Source organism: Cebus imitator, unplaced genomic scaffold (genome assembly GCF_001604975.1).
Source record: "Cebus imitator isolate Cc_AM_T3 unplaced genomic scaffold, Cebus_imitator-1.0 Scaffold120, whole genome shotgun sequence".
NCBI classification, from domain to species: Eukaryota; Metazoa; Chordata; class Mammalia; order Primates; family Cebidae; genus Cebus; species Cebus imitator.
The window spans coordinates 1,565,269-1,575,852 of record NW_016107435.1 but is presented as its reverse complement, the minus strand read 5'-3'; the positions used below and the strand labels follow the sequence as shown (position 1 = coordinate 1,575,852).

Here is a 10,584-nt window from a genome sequence, read left to right as displayed (position 1 = left end):
CAACCTCTTGGGCTCAAGTGATCCTCCCTCCTCAGGCTTCCTAAAGAGTTGGGATTAAAGGTGCAAGCCACCATGCCTGGCCTATTTTATGCTTATCAAACAAATATATGTATATATGTATCCAAACAAGTGTATATCATTTCCTCCTTTTTAGTAGAAATTGTAGCATACTATTAGATAATTGTGTTGTGTTAAAAAATGCACATGATATATGTTGGAGATAATCTCATAACAGTACGAAGAACTTTCTCATTCTTTTTAAAGACCTTCATAGGTTTTTATTTTATGCCTGTATCATGATTTACCAGTCCTTTAGTGAAGAATATTTGTATTAAAAAAACTTTATTATTATATACAATGATGAAATAAACAAGTTTGTATATACATGCCATTTCTCATGTGTGTTGTAAGATAAACTCTTTTTTTTTTTTTTTTTTTTTGAGACGGATTCTTGCTGTATTGGCCAGGCTGGAGTGCAATGGTGTAATCTTGGCTCACTGCAACCTCTACCTCCCAGGTTCAAGCCATTCTCCTGCCTCAGCCTCCTGAGTAGCTGGGATAACAGGTGTGTAACAGCATGCCCGTGACATCATGCCTGGATAATTTTTGTATTTTTAGTAGAGACAGGTTTTTGCCATGTTGGCCAGGCAGGTTTTGAACTCCTGACCTCAGGTGATCTGCCTACCTCAAACTCCCAAAGTGCTGGGATTACAGGCATGAGTTATCATGCCACCATGCTAGGCCAAGATCAACTCTTATATGTATATTTGCAATATTGTTAGGTATTCTGACCCTCCCCCTATGGAGATTCTAATTTACATTCACATTTGCATTGTGACTGCTTGTCTATAGTTTTCCAAACACTGTGGTTATCAAAATTTCTAATCTTTGGCAATCTGATAAGTGAAAAAATGGTTTCTCAATTTAGTTTTAATTTACCTTTTCTTATGGAGGAAAAAAAGCTGAGCCAACTTTTTTTTTTTGGACAAAGGGCCACAAAGTTATGTGAGTTATTATTTTATCCTTAATATTGCTTCTGGAGTCTGTAGCAGGTCAGCATTAGAGTTCAGAGATCAGGAACATGGCAACATGCCCAGAACAGAGATGAAAAGTCAATAGCCCCATTTCATGAATATTTGCCTTGAGGAGTCTCTGAAGATGCCCCAGAAGATAACTTGTTTTTATGTGGATACAATTAGAATCTAAGTTTCAGATTCCCCAGTACCAGCAAAAGAAGCTCTGGTTACTTAGCAGAGGATAGTATTTTTCCCCCTCAAACCATCTGATACAAAAATGAAGTAAAACAGGTTCCATATTTAGAGATATAACTAAGCCACACAATAGGATTGCGGGGGTTTAGACCAAATCACCTAGGTCATATGAGGGTTATAAAGATTAAATGATATGTTTAACACAAGAAGTATTCTGCTTAGGGCTGGAGGCTTGTTGCTAATTAGCATAATTGCCTCTTGACTTGCAGAAACTATGTCAACGTTTTGTTTTTGTGTGCTTTTGCATAGGGACAATCATCTGGTGGTGTTTAATCTATTTAAAATGAATCACATGCCTTTCCTAACATCACGGATCATGTTACTTGCATGTCTATCTGGAAAGCAGGGATTTCAAAAGCAAGTGAGAGGTGTCATTATGTAATGGAATTAAAAAAGAAGATTAGGAGTTAGGCTTGCTGGGTTTGCACTTGCCCTCACTGGCTGTGTGACCTTGTGCTGGTCACCTGACCTTTCTGAGCTTCGGTTCCTCATTTGAATAATGGAGATAATCTGACCCATATACCCCTGTGTTTTGCAGTGAGGAAAGAATGGATCGGATCATTGTACACGTGAAAAGGCTTTACATCTATCAATGGCAAGACAGCTGTCAGTTATTCTAATATTCACTGTATAGAAAACTGTGAAATACAGCGTCCTTAGATTTATTCTCAAAAAAAGTTCACTTCTCTTTTAAGAGCTTTTAGCCAACCCTAATCAGGTAATTGAAAAGAAAGTATTAAAATTAAAAATATTAAAAGTTTGTTCTCAGGTTGTCTGACATTTAATGGTTCAGTAATGTTACATCTCATAGGCAGAATAGCGTCTTCGGACAAGTTTTCTATTAAAAAATATGCTTTATAGAAGAAAATATTTTACGGGCCTAAAAGACAGCTACGGATGAAATCTGCTCAGTTTAGCAAAGAGCAAGCACTAAGTTTCTGTTTAGAGAAAAGTAGGTCGGTCCTAGTTTCTCCCTCTGGGGCTCTAGACTGCTTTCCACGTTGTATCTGAAGCTCTCACAGCTGGAGAGCTCCTTTCTTTAATCTTTAATACATACTTGCTAGTAAACTTGCTAGCAGCATGAAGATAATACAGACTGCGAGTCGGCCCTTCTAAGAGACAATCACGACTCCTTCCTTGCAAGCCTCCGCCCTGATAACTCCTCAACTGTTCCACTTTCTACCCGCCCCGCGGTGCGAGGCCTCAAGGCCTGCAGGTGGCCCGAGGGAAGCAGGAGACAGATCCCCACCTACCCCGGCCCGGCCTAGACCCAGCGCTGGGTGCCGCGGAATCCCGGGCCCCTGCGCGGTGCAGCCAGGTGCGCAGGCGGCAGTGGAGCCGCGGCGCACGTGGCAACAGGTGCAGCTCTGTCCGGGGCGGGCGCCTGGGGCGTGGGGCGCGTTCGCACTTAGCCCGGGAGCGCGCGGGGCTTCGGGATTGGGACCCGGGAGCGCGAACGGAAGGGGCGAACAGTCGAGCAGAGGTCAGCACCCCGAGGTACGGCATTGTAAGTCCTTCAGGTTCCCCGGGGCGCCGCCCCCGGGACGGCTGCTGGACTCGGTCTCCCGCCGCGAGCCGAGGGAGGGGAGCCCTCGGAAGGAGCCGCCGCGGGAGGCCTGAGCTCGGTTATTTACAAGTTTCCCGAACTCCCCGCCCTGCTCCACCCCCTGGCGGCCCCCGAGGCGGGGAGGCGGGGAGGCCGGGGCTCGGGGACTCCGGGTCCTGCCGGGCAGCCGCCGCCGCCGCCGCCGCCGCCGCCGGGGTGGGGTGGTGCTGCGCCGCGCGCTCCCAGGTGCAGACGCCGCCCCCGAGGCCTCCGGGGCGAGTCCGCGGCGCCCCCGCCAGGGGTCCAAAGGGCGCCCGCGCTCCCCGCCTCTCCGTCTCTGCTCCCGGAGGGCCCGAAGGAGCTGCGGGTAAGTGCGGGCTGGGCTCTGTTCCCGCTGCCCCGCGGCCGGGGTGGAGGGGGGACAGGCGAGCGCGCCACTCTGGGGGACGCGACCGGCCCCGGGGAGGGGAGGGGGCGTTCCGGAGGCCTGGGGGCCGAAGCTGGTCTGGGGGAAATGGGGCTGCAGCGACGGCGGAGCGGAGGCGGGTCTCACGTGGGCAGGCGCAGAGCCTGCGGAAGGGACGGATGCGGATCTCGTCGCTGTCACCTTGAAAGTGACCGAGGGGCTTGACGGTGGACTCCTTACGCCGCCCACCCGGGGCCGGCAGTCCCAACCTTCTCTCTGGGCCCCTTCTCAGCAGAAGGAATCAGGGCTGAGAAAGCCGATTCCTTTGGGTTGCTGCAGGTCCCAAAGGCCCCTCGCCGCACCTTGCTACTTTTTGCAGCTCGTTTGCACTTTTCAAGCTCTAAAAAAATCCTGTCTTAATTAAGGTGACCTTATTGACGGCTCTGTAGTACTTAGTGGACTTAGGTGTTTACTGACTAACCTTTTTGTTGCTTCTTGAAGACGTACTCTTTTCTACCAAGCTGTTTGTTGATTTTGATTTGGAGTAATTTGGGATTAGGAAGAGGTTAATTCTTCATTTAGCCTACTGCACATACTCTGTTAAATACTGTTTATTTGAACTAGTCAGTGTTCTAAGAAAGGAAATCCAGTGTGTTTTGTTTCAGTGAAACCAAACTCTTGGGCAAAACGGTGGGCGAAAGCTTTCAAGTTTGGCCAGGTGAAGGTGATTGGAAATCAATCATCATTAAATCACAGCGCTGGGCTGGAGGGTGGGAGTGGAGGTTTTAGGAGTGGATTTCAGGAGGAAGGGAGGCAATGTAGGAGGGAGGGGATTAAAGAAGAGAGCCATTGCTTCTTGGGAACCTGTGACCTCCTTAAGGAGGCTGTATGCAAGATAACAGTGCGTGGATAACTAAAAGGAATTGCATAAACGGAATTGCAGTTCTGTAGACAAATTTCTTTTTCAGGAATGATTAAGGCAGGAAATGATGGACAATTTAAGTTAAAATGATAATGTCCTGTTAGCACAGTGCTTTACAGTGTGCAAAGTGCTGTTACAGATTTTTCTTTCTCATAAGCAATATATTAGGAAAGTTATACGAAAAGATTAGAACTACATGCTTATCCTTAAAACCAAAACCAAAAAACCTTAGAAGTGGAATTTAGTTTAAAATAATATGTAGTAACTTATGTAACTTGGCAGCAACTTTTTTCACCTGTTCTTTTTAAATCAGATTTATGAAGCGAAAATAGTGCTTGGTAGGTCTGCTTGGTAGTGCTTGCTAGAAAATCATGTTTGGAACAACACCTTTTAGTTATATGTCAGAAATTCAAGGTTATATTTTTGGAGAATAATAGGATTATTAAATTCTGGATACATTTCTTATAATATTTTTGGAAACGAACCTGCAGTTAGTAGACTCAAGCATTTAAAAAGCCTGTTTCTTAATAGCCCTGTTAACCCCGTTGGTTTTGATTTCAAAAGTAATGCATGCTTGCTGTATAAAAATAGGTAGATTCAGAAAAGTGAGTTAAGCAATTTCACCAAAGATAATCACAGTTAATATTTAAGAAAATACATGTTAATGTATAGAACATAATTTATTACATTGATATATTTTATCCAGATATACTATTGCATGCTAGGTTTTTTCTGCTTAATGTATCATGAAAAATTTTTTATGTCATTAAATCTTCAAAAATATCATTTAGTGGCTGTTTAATAATACATTACATAGATGTATCAAATTGTTTTTCATTTCTGCTATTACTAAAAATACATTTGCAACAAATACCTTTTTAAAACTTTATGTGCAGGGTTTATATCCTTAGAGTCCTTGAAATACAGCTGATGGTTGGAAGATCGCCTAATACATATTGGCCCTCTGGTTTCCAAAAAATGTTTAATCAAATTATGCTCCCACCAGCACTCTGTGAGAATGCTTGTGTTACCATATTCTTGTCAACGTGGAGAACCATCCTTGAAAAGGAAAAAAAATATTCTGGCAAGCTTTATAGGTGAACAGTGCTATCTCCATATTTAAATTTCAGTTTCTTTGATGACAGATGATTTGAACACCAAAGAAGACTAGTTGTTTTCCATTTTGAAATTTAACGTAGTGCCAGATTTTTTTCTGGGATATTAGTATTTTTCCATTAATTGATAAGAGCCTCTTATGGATTGACAGTAAATCTTTACCAATCATAGTGCAGGTACTTTTCCCATTTTATTTTTGCTTTATGTATGTATGGTGGTTTTGACATACACAAGTTCCTTTAATGCCAATAAAGCTGTTGACTTTCTCAAAACAGAATTTTTGACATTACTAAATAAACTTTGTGACTGTGGTAGAAAATAAAAAAAAAAAAAAAATTCTGACTGGGTACAGTGGCTCACACCTGTAATCCCAGTACTTTGGGAGGCTCAGGTGGGTGGATTATGAGGTCAGGGGTTCAAGACCAGCCTGGCCAACATGGTGAAACCCCATCTCTACTAATGATACAAAAAATTAGCCTGGGGGGTGGTGGCAGGAGCCTGTAATCACATCTACTTGGGAGGCTGAGGCAGGAGAATTGCTTGAACCCAGAAGATGGAGGTTGCAGTGAGCTGAGATCACGCCATTGTACTCCAGCCTGGGTGACAGGATGAGCCTCCATCTCAAAAAAAAAAAAATTTCCCCCAATTTCTGAATTAGAATCTTTTCAAATTAATTACACAAGAACTTGCATATCGTGGAATAGAGACTGTTGCAAAACTGATTGCATTTGTTGATGAGAAGCCATTGTGCCCGTTGTATGTTAGGAACAACATCCTTTGCAATCGGAACAGAAAGTTTAAAATCCCAAAGATTGAAAGTTTTTCACATCTGTTCTTCTGTGATTATACAGAGTAGGCCCACAATCCATGTATTTTCAGTAAATCTACTTGTAGTGCCATTTTGACAGATTGTTCTTTTTATAGTCGTTATTGTGGTTTTATACTGACTTGATAATGAGTCTTGTCTCAATGTCCAGACAAATGTACTGTATATGCAGTTTAAAAATTTCCTGGATTAATTTCCAGCACTGCTACTCAGCAAACAATTTATTTCAGCGGGGGAAGTATGTCTTCCTGATTTCGCAAAGTTGAGTTCTTTCTCTATGTTATGAAAGCTTAAATATACCCTGAAAGGCCTCACTGAACAAAGTGTGTTCTCCATCAGAGCCTGAGTCCCTTTTATTCCCCATCCTTACAGCCTAAGAGTAAGCCATAGGATTGTATTTGAGCCATAAGGATGAAATTGGAGTTTAGGATCTGTGTTCTTAGGGGCACTTAAAAATGGCCTCAGACGGCCGGGCGTGGTGGCTCACGTCTGTAATCCCAGTACTTTGGGAGGCTCAGGTGGGTGGATTATGAGGTCAGGAGATCAAGACCAGCCTGGCCAACATGGTGAAACCCCATCTCTACTAAAATACAAAAAATTAGCTGTCCATGGTGGTGCATGCCTGTAGTCCCAGCTACGTGGGAGGCTGAGGCAGGGGAATCGCTTGAACCCGGGAGGCGGAGGTTGCAGGGAGCTGAGATCATGGATTATGCTACTGTACTCCAGCCTGGCGACAGAGCAAGACTCAAAAAAAGCCTCAGACTTTCTCTGGAGGAAGGCAGGCCCCAGAGGGAGGTGACTGTTAGCAGTAGGTACAGTAATAACTGTGGCCTCCTGGGAAGAAGGATGAGAGATCCCACCTCTCAGGAAATGAAGGACTAGATGGGATAGTATGACTCCAGCCAGCCTGAAATCTGGCCCTGAAAAGCCTACTTTGACCAGGGAGTCTCTATACTTGGTTTAGGGTGGTCTAGTATAACCAGGAGTTGAATTTGACTTGTAATTTCTTCTTCTAGTTTTTTAATTTAATTTAATTTTTTGAGATGGGGTCTTGCTCTATCACCTGGGTTGGAATACGGTAGCATGATCATAGCTTACTGCAGCCTTTGCCTCCCAAGATCAAGTTATCCTCCCACCTCAGCTTCGTGAGTATCTGGGACTACAGGCATGTGCCATCATGCCTGGCTAACTTTTGTATTTTTTTGTAGACATGGGGTTTTGCCATGTTGCCCAGGCTGGTTTTGAACTCCTGGGCTCCAGCAAATCCTCCCACTTCAGCCTCTCATAGTGCTAGGCTTATAGGCATGAGCCACTGCCCCTAGCATAAAATTTCTGTTTTTTTGAGACAGTCTCACCCTGTCGCCCAGATTGGAGTGCAGTGGCATCATCTCAGCTCACTGCAACCTCTGCCTTCCGGGTTCAAGTGATTCTCCTGCCTCAGCCTCTTTAGTAGCTGGGATTACAGGTGTGCACCACCATGCCTGACTAATTTTTGTATTTCTATAGAGACAGGGTTTCACCATGTTGGCCAATCTGGTCTCAAATTACTGACCTCAAGTAATCTGCCCACTTCAGCCTCCCAAAGTGCTGGGATTACAGGCTTGAGCCACTGTATCCAGCCTAAAAATTTATTTCTAAATTAAGTTCTATAGATGATTGCCCTGATGTTGGTTATTTTCTTAGAGAAAATTCCCTCAGTAATCTTTAAGATTATTCTTTATATGGGTGATTTTCCATGAAGACATTAATGCATGACTTTTTCTTGTTCACGTGGCCTTGGATGGCAAAAAAGACTTCATTTTGGAGATGACAAATTTGGGTGCTCATCTTTGCCATGTGGATGGAGATGATAAAACTTCATTTTCATATACCATAAGCAGATTTGTAACTTGTAATGGCCCTGATTTATAAATGTTACACAATCAAGGAAGAAAGGTGGGTTTTCTCAACAAAATGAGAGTTACATAAACAAGGTTGAACCCTGAAGTGCTTCACTTAAGTAAATAGCTTTCAGATACTTCAGAAGTACATATTTACATATAAATCTTGATTTTAAAACAACTTTGTTTATTAAAGCTTAGACTTTAAGCTGTATATTGGAATAAAAATGTATTTATTTAAAGAGCAGGCTCCTGTCTAAGAACGTTCTTGACTACACACTAGCTACACAAATTTTTTTATTCTAACCTAGATTTAATTTTGAAATTGTAAAATTAAGTAAAGATAACCTTAAGGTCACTTAAACTTTCTCATGAGGAAACATGTTTACTTTTAGAGTGGCGTTGATTAGAATCTTTTTGAGCAGTGAAAAAAGTTGAAGTGCAAGTTATAATTTTCTCAAACTAGCTGGGAAGGGCAAAGAGGTTGTAAGGAAACCTCACTTCCAGGGAGTGCACTTTGGCCTGAAATTGCCCTGATTTCATATTTCAGTGGGGTCATGTTGAGCGGCAGGGGAGGCTTGACAAGCTCATAGGTTTTCCTTGGACTTTAAGCTCTATACTCAATTGTAATAAAAATGTATTTATTTAAAAATGAACTGCATTTAAGTCTTGCTAGCAGGCCCATATCTAAATTAAGACTGTTCTTGGGGCCGGGAGCAGTGGCTCATGCCTGTAATCCCAGCACTTCGTGAGGCCAAGCTGGGTGGATCACTTGAGGTCAGGAGCTCTAGACTAACCTGGCCAACATGGTGAAACCTCATCTCTACTAAAAATACAAAAAATTAGCTGGGTATGATGGCCAGTGCTGTAATCCGAGCTCCTTGGGAGGCTGAGGCAGGAGAATTGCTTGAACCCAGGAGCTGGAGGTTGCAGTGAGCCGAGATCACACCACCGCACTCCAGCCTGGCTGACACAGCGACACTCCATCTTAAACACAAAAACGAAACAGAATGTTCGTGGGCCGGGTGCAGTGGCTCACACCTGTAATCTCAGCAGTTTGGGAGGCCCAGGCAGGTGGGTCACCTGAGGTCAGGAGTTTGAGACCAGCTTGGCTAACATGGTAAAACTCTGTCTCTACTAAAAATACAAAAGTAGCCAGTGTGGTGATACATGCCTTTAATCCCTGCTACTTGGGAGACTGAGGCAGGAGAATCACTTGAACCCAGGAGTTGGAGGTTACAGTGAGCCGAGATTGCACCAGTTCTTTCCAGCCTGGACAACAGAATAAGACTCTGTCTGAAAAGAAAAAGAAGAATGTTCTTGTATACACATGAGTTACATGAATAAAAGTAAGAAAAAAGAGATATTTTACCTTCATTCTAACCTAGAAGCTTTATTGCTAGGACACAGTATGAACACAGATAAAGGGAAGAACAGACTAGGAACAGATTGATCTTCAAGGTAAAATATATTGGAAGAGGTTTTTAAATCATTAAATGACCTTTTTCTTTTAAATACAGAAATTTGTACTTGATAAGTAAATTATGTCTTAAGCTTGATGCAGAAGAAAAGAAAATTTAGTGTTTAAATTTCAGGACTAATCAAATATAATTAACCTGATCTTCTACTCTTAACTAAAACATTTAAGGAAATTTTGTGTCCTTAAATGGACATCGAGAAAGGAATCCTGGGAAAGGCTCATACTTACCAGAAGAATAGGAAGAAAAGGCCTAACATACATTCTTGTGTAAATAGTGTTTGTGACCGTGTTCATGAAGTCTTGACTCTTGGGTAGTTAGCTTATCTTTTATACTTTTTGTACATTGGTAACATGGTAATATTTAACTCGGGTATTATTTACTCATATACCAATCTGGATGAAAAGAATCAACATTTCTTCACCTTATTTCATTTCAGATAAGCAATTCATATGAGGTTTTCAGCAGTGTTCAATGACAAATAAGAAATTAGTTTTCCTTTATGTTTATTTTATAGATTTTTGAATGATTGTTAGCAATGAATGATATGAAGTTGAAGCTGCATGTCCTCTTAAAACATAGCTCACATGGCTAGCTTTATCGAACAAAAATAGAAGCCAGCATAGATAGGAGCAGTTCCTCTGATGACATTGAAGCGTAGACCTACCCTCTTACCCTGACCTCTGTGTCAAGGTGCTTGAGTCATATTTCCCAGAATTCTGGCTAACTCACCTTGCATTATTAAAATCTTATTTTTTTTAATACAGTAAACTGCTATACTGTAACCATTTCATTCTTTGTCATATTACAGAACTGAACCAGTATTTGCTTATTACTGTGAACCTAACCCAATAGACTTTAATTGAAGTGGGGATTGTAGAAGTCCTACCTGCTGGTGGGTCAGGATAGGGTAGAAGGATATTGGAGAATGAGAAATGGATTTAAAAGGGCTGAGCCATGCCAGGACCTAGCTACCAAGAAATATTGTTTTATTAGATCCCCAATCTAGACCACATATAGAACCAAGTCATTTATACATAGTGTATAGTTCGGTTTATATTTGCATGTCAAATGATAACTACAAAGCATGAGTAAAAATCCTTGCTATTAGAATATTATGTTTGTTTGTTTGTTTGTTT

General features: G+C 42.2%; 1 protein-coding gene across 5 annotated transcripts in view; it reads left to right on the top strand.

Annotated features, from left to right (window-relative positions):
- Positions 1 to 3,026: 3,026 nt before the first annotated feature.
- MTUS1 (microtubule associated scaffold protein 1) overlaps positions 3,027 to 10,584 on the top strand; it is a 156,502-nt gene continuing 148,944 nt past the window's right edge. For 3 of the 5 annotated variants that reach the window (XM_017539641.2, XM_017539643.2, XM_037742409.1), the window contains exon 1: positions 3,027 to 3,184. The gene's annotated coding sequence lies outside the window, so the exon portion shown is untranslated. Of the gene's footprint in view, positions 3,185 to 3,243; positions 3,649 to 10,584 lie in introns of those variants that run through there. The other 2 variants (XM_017539644.2, XM_017539642.2) reach the window with 1 other exon arrangement.